This window comes from Mandrillus leucophaeus, unplaced genomic scaffold (assembly GCF_000951045.1).
Source record: "Mandrillus leucophaeus isolate KB7577 unplaced genomic scaffold, Mleu.le_1.0 Scaffold32, whole genome shotgun sequence".
NCBI classification, from domain to species: Eukaryota; Metazoa; Chordata; class Mammalia; order Primates; family Cercopithecidae; genus Mandrillus; species Mandrillus leucophaeus.
This window is the reverse complement of record NW_012103365.1, coordinates 412,774-418,783: the sequence shown is the minus strand read 5'-3', so window position 1 is coordinate 418,783 and position 6,010 is coordinate 412,774. Positions and strand designations below refer to the sequence as shown.

General features: G+C 51.4%; 1 protein-coding gene across 1 annotated transcript in view; it reads right to left on the bottom strand.

The window, feature by feature from the left end:
- Positions 1-6,010, bottom strand: part of EEF2K (eukaryotic elongation factor 2 kinase) — a 95,786-nt gene extending 89,776 nt beyond the window's left edge. The window contains exon 1 of the mRNA XM_011987914.1: positions 5,947-6,010. The gene's annotated coding sequence lies outside the window, so the exon portion shown is untranslated. The remainder of the gene's footprint in view (positions 1-5,946) is intronic.

Below are 6,010 nucleotides of genomic sequence, written 5' to 3'. Positions count from 1 at the left end.
AAAAAAAAAAAAAAAAAAAAAAAAAAGAGACAGAGAAATCAACTTAACCGACGTAAACAGCAACCTGCTGCAGAAGCCAGAGATACGTCATCATTTGCTCTGCTAAAGGCTCGTAAAAATATCATTGCAGTACACTGTGTTTTCTGCATATAAAACTGTCATCATGCAAGGGCTATTTTATTGTTTCAGGAATCTGAAAACTGCATTTCGGAATATGAAACACAAAATATCATAATTATAGCTTTGATTAGCAAAATGCACAAGGGAGCTTGAATTGTAATGTTTAACCACTTGCTGGGCACCCTCTGCGTGTCCACGGTACACTCTGTACTCCTGGTGGGTGAGCTCAGGGACACAGCACGTCTCACTTCTCACATGGACTCTGTGTGCCCAGCCCTCTCGGTGGCCAGACCACGTGAGTGTCTTGAACAAAAGGGACCGTGTCTTGTTCCTCTGCAGCTCCCAGCCCAAAGCACAATGCCTGGCACACACCATAAATGCACAAGTGCGTGCTGCATGAATGAACGAGTAAGTGAAGAAAAGCTGGCAGTTTCCTGCTGATATAATGGAGAAACAGAAGGACTTTTGTGTTGTGGCTGGGCACGGTGGTTGACCCCTGTAATCCCAGCACTTTGGGAGGCCGAGGCAGGTAGATCGCTTGAGGCGAGGAGTTCAAGACCAGCCTGAGCAACATAGCGAAACCCCATCTTTACCAAAAGTTAAAAAATTTAGCCAGGCGTGGTGGCGCACGACCTGTATAGTCCCAGCTACTTGGGAGGCTGAAGCTCGAGAATCACTTGAACCAAGGAGGCAGAGGTTGCAGTGAGCCAAGACTGTGTCACTGCACTCTAGCCTGGGCAGCAGGGCAAGACTCTATCCCCCTGCCCCCAGACCTCCGCAAAAAAACAAAAAAACAAAAAAACTACTGTGTTGTAACCACATAGGGGTTACTTAGTCCAATGACATGGCTGAGGCTGTAGTGGGAAAGACTGGCTCATGGAGGATCTGAAAAGCACCAAAACCAGATCTAGCCAAACAAGGCCTTTGGGATGAATTCAATTCCTGGCCCTGTCACAATCAGCTGAGGAATGCTGGGGAAATTACTTAACCTCTCTGAACCTCAGCTTCTTCATCTGTAAAATTCATTCACCCAACAGAGCAGAGCAAAGTGAGCAAGGTGGAGAAGAAGTGAGAGAGGGGACCTGAAAACCACAGTGGCACAGAGAGCTGGCTTTCCTCCAGGAATCCTTTCTCCCCTGCCAGGCCAGGGACTACGTTTCCCAGCATCCCTTGTAGCTAGGTAAGGTCATGTGACTGCATTCTGGCCAGTGAAAAAGAGCACAAATAACTTGTACTATGTCTCAGCCCATCCAGCAACCCATTTTCCATACCCTGGTTGGCTTCCTCTCCACTGCAATCCTGCCCAAAACAGATTGGTAGCATTTCAGTATCACTTACAAAGCACTTGCTACATAACTCCTCTCAGCTCCCTAGAAGGCATGTGCTCCTTCCTCCTTGGGCTCTGAAAATGCTATGGCTTCTGTCTGGTACACACCCCAGCCTGTCCTCCCTATCCATCCCCTGGCCAACTTGTCTGCTCATCCCTCAGGTCTCAGCTTAGATGCCATCTCCTCCAGGAAGCCTCCCCTGAACCCCAGGAGGTAGTTGCTCTTAGCTTCACTCTACAGATGAGAAAACTAAGGAACAGAGAGGTTATGTGAATTACCGCAAATCATATGACTAGAGTTGGGTTTGAAGCTGGTGTGGGCTGAATCCAGGGCTTTCAACGCAGTCATCACTTCCTTAACCAGTGCTTCTAAAAGTATGGGACCAGCTGCCGCAGCAGCCACTGCAGCAGCCTCACCTGGCAACTTGCTGGAAATGCAAATTCTCAAGCCTCACTACAGACCTACTAAATTAAACTCTGGGGATGGGTCCAGCAATCAAAGTGTAAGCAAGTCCTCCTGGGGATGCTGGTATGCACTGAAGTTAGAGGAACACTGGCCTAGGGCAATTTTCTTCAGTTTAGCCACCTACTTCCGGGTGCTTCCTCTGACTTGCTAGTCCTTGCTAGATCTCGAAAGCTTCACAGCTGGAGAACAGAACGCCATCCACCCTCTGACTCTGCAGCCATTTGAAACGCTTCTCTTGGAGTCCCACAGCCTTGGGACTTTGGGGGTTGTAGGGGGGACTGTTATCTTCTGCTTTATCATCAGCATGTTAGTGACTCATTCCTTCCTTTGTGTGAAGCCTTCTTACATTTGGGCACAGCTCATGCCTGTGATCCTAACACTTTGGGAGGCTGAGGCAGAAGAATTGCTTGAGCCCAGAGTTCAAGCCCAGCTTGGGCAACAGAGTGAGACCCCATCTCTACACTAAAATTAAAAGTTAGCCAGGCATGGTGGTAGCTCATGTCTGTAGTCCCAGCTACTTGGGAGGCTGAGGCAGGACGATCACTTGAGCCAAGGAATTCCAGGCTGCAGTGAGCTGTGACCGTGCCACTGCACCCCAGCCTGTGTGACAGAGCAAGACCCTGTCTCAAAACAACAACAAAAAAGAAGCCTCCTTGCTTGTGCTCATCAGCCTTGGTTGCAAGCATTTAATCCAGCAACACTTTAAGGCCCAGGCCGCCTTCATCCCAGGTGTAGACAAGGTCATCACTCTAACCACCTTCTAGGAGCCTTCTCAGTTCATTGGGGTAATGACCTGCAGCTTTTAGGTCAGCAGACCCAATCTTCCTCAACAAAAAACACTTTGATTCTTTTAAATTAGTTCAACCAGCTGCTATTACTTTGGCTATAGCCCTGATAATTCAGTTGTTCTGCTTCAGGTGTAAGAACTGGACCAGAAATAGTGAATCCTGGAGAATGGGCTTGAACAAGTCCAAGCTTCTGCTGTTCACCCTTGGCTTTCTTTGCACAGCTCCCAGAGTCCTGGCAACCAGACACCAACCCCGCCAAAGACGGAACGAGACTGCTTTGGGGACTCTCCCACACAAGATAACAACCCTAAAGACACCCTTCCCGGGCTTCCCGGGCGGGCGTGGTGGCTCACACCTGTAATCCCAGCACTAGAAAGAGGCGGGTGGATCACGTGAGGTCAGGAGTTTGAGACCAGCCTGGCCAACACAGTGAAATCCCGTCTCTACTAAAAATACAAAAATCAGCTGGGCATGGTGGCATGCACCTGTAGTCCCAGCTCAGACTCAGGAGGCTGAGGCAGGAGAATCACCTGAACCTGGGAGGCAGAGGTTGTAGTGAGCTGAGATCGCACTACTGCACTCCAGCCTGGGTGACAAAGCAAGATTCCATCTCAAAAACAAAAAACAAAAAATGCTCCTTCTGGCTTGAGGCTCTGCCCTCCTCTAGGCCTTCAAAGTCCCCTTGATTTGTCCAACAAATGAGGAAAGAGTGAGAGGTTTTTAGGGTCGAGGCTTGAAATGGACACACGGTTCATCAGCGAAAACTCAGCCTTGTGGCCCTACTGAATGGTCAGGGAGCCTGGGAAAATTCATCCAGGGAGCGCCCCAGGAGGATGAGAACATGGATACTGGTGACCCATAGCTTTCTCTGCCACATAATACAATAAAATATTTTAAAAGCAAATCAGCGATTTTTTTTTAAATTTTAAATAGAGACCGGGTTTCACCCTGTCAGCCAGGCTGGTCTTGAACTTCTGGGCTCAAGCAATCCTCCGGCCTCGGCCTCCCAGAGTGGCTGGGATTACAGGCAGGAGCCACCGCACCCAGCCAGTGATATATCCTTAATCAGTCAAAAAGTACTGTACAGTTACAAAAAGCACAAGAAAAAAAAATGGTGAATTTTTTTTTTTTTTTTTTGAGACGGAGTCTCGCTCTGTCGCCCAGGCTGGAGTGCAGTGGCCAGATCTCAGCTCACTGCAAGCTCCGCCTCCCGGGTTTACGCTATTCTCCTGCCTCAGCCTCCCGAGTAGCTGGGACTACAGGCGCCCGCCACCTCGCCCGGCTAGTTTTTTGTATTTTTTAGTAGAGACGGGGTTTCACCGGGTTAGCCAGGATGGTCTCGATCTCCTGACCTCGTGATCCGCCCGTCTCGGCCTCCCAAAGTGCTGGGATTACAGGCTTGAGCCACTGCGCCCAGCCGGATCTTATTTTTTGAGACAGAGTCTCGCTTTGCTGCCCAGGCTGGAGTACAGTGGTGCCATCTCAGCTCACTGCAACCTATGCCTCCTGGGTTCAAACGATTCTCGATTCTCCTGCCTCAGCCTCCCGAGTAGCTGGGATTACAGGCTCATGCCTACACGCCCAGCTAATTTTTGTATTTTTAATAGAAATGGTGGCTCCCTATGTTGGCCAGGCTGGTCTCAAACTCCTGACCTCAAGTGATCCACCCGCCTCAGTCTCCCAAAGTACTGAGATTACAGGCCTGAGCCACCGCGCCCCTCGCCCAAAAAACCGGTAGCTCTTAAAATGTACACCAGTATGTGTAAACTGTGATCATCTCAGTTCTGACTTCTGGCCTCCCCATTCCCTGCAGAGGGTAAGAACTTCGGACCGCACCCACTTCTTTGAGAAACGGGGCTCAGAGGAGGGCGGACGCCAATCCCAGACATGTTACACTGAAATTCATGTCGTTGAGAGGTTTTACTGTATTTGTTGAATTAATAGCTGAACAAAGGAATGAACATCGGGTGCTGTGGAGGCCACAGAGAAGGAAGACACCTGCATACGCCATCTCTGAACTCTACCTTCCTTCCTCCTGCCTCTTCCCAGCTCAGCTTAAACATCACCCTCTCCCCTTTACACACACAGTGGGCATTCTCAGCTCCCACCTGTTTGCTCTGTATTCCCATTTACTCCATCTCGCTTTTTAGAATCTGTTTATGTGACTGGTTTCCTCTGAGGGAGCTTCTGTGGGCCTGGGGATCACTCTGACCCTCGGTTTCCTCCTCGGTAAAAACATTAGGATAGACTAGGTGACTCAATTCCCTGTGACTTCACAGCCTGTCCAGGGCCCTCGACCATAGGGCCCTCGGCCATCAGATGTCTCCCGGGGACACAGACTATCACACTGTGTGCCAGGCACTGTTTCAAGTACCTGACATATACATACTCATTTACTTTTTCCAAGGACACCAAGTGGTAGATACTAATACTGTACCCATTTTACCGATGAGAAAACCGAGGGCCAGAGAGCAGAAATGAGCTAGAATTCCAACCCAGGACTCCAGCCCTAGTGTTTCCTGCTTTCCTGGCTGAAGAAGCGCCCACCACCGAGGTCCCAGAGGTCGGGCTCCCTAGGACCGTCCCTCTGGGCAGATCTCACTTCCCCATGCGGCCCATCTGTCACACTCAGGGAGCAGCTGGGCTGTTTCCCCGAAATCCCCCAGGCCGGGGGATCTAGGATCTAGGCCGGGGCTTACCCAGGAGGCCCCCACCCCTGCGCGGCCACCGGCTTATTAATGCTCAGCCCCTTGGCGCACAAGTCAGAGGCGCCTGCCAACAAGCGAACTCCCGCAGCCAACAATGCTGCAAGGGCGCGTCTACACAGTCCTGGAGGTTCCGGGAATTCGGGCTGACGCAGGCCTCTAGGTCAGGGGAAAGGGTGGGGGATGCGGCTCTGAGCCCTGCAGGGGACAGGAAGGCAGCGATACGCCCACCCTCCTAGGGGCCCCGAGGGCGTCTCGGGCAGAGGCCCCCAAACTATCTGTCACTTGCAGCCAGATCACCGCCCATTGCTTGCCAGTTGCTTTCCATATCCACATCGCCGTTAATCCGCACAACTTCCCCATTTCACCAAAGCAAGCACTGAGCCCCAGAGAGTTTAACAACCAGAGGAGAAGTGCCCCCACACTCTCCTTCCATGCCTTCTCCGGCCCCATTCCCAAGCCCAGACCCAGCACGCTCCAGACGCCTGTAGCGCCGGCTCCCAGCCCCCCACAGCCTTGGCGGCCGCGGTCCACACCTACCTCCCTCTGGCAGACAGGCGCGGCAGCCGCTGCTCACGGCCGCAAGGATCCAGAGGAGTTGGCA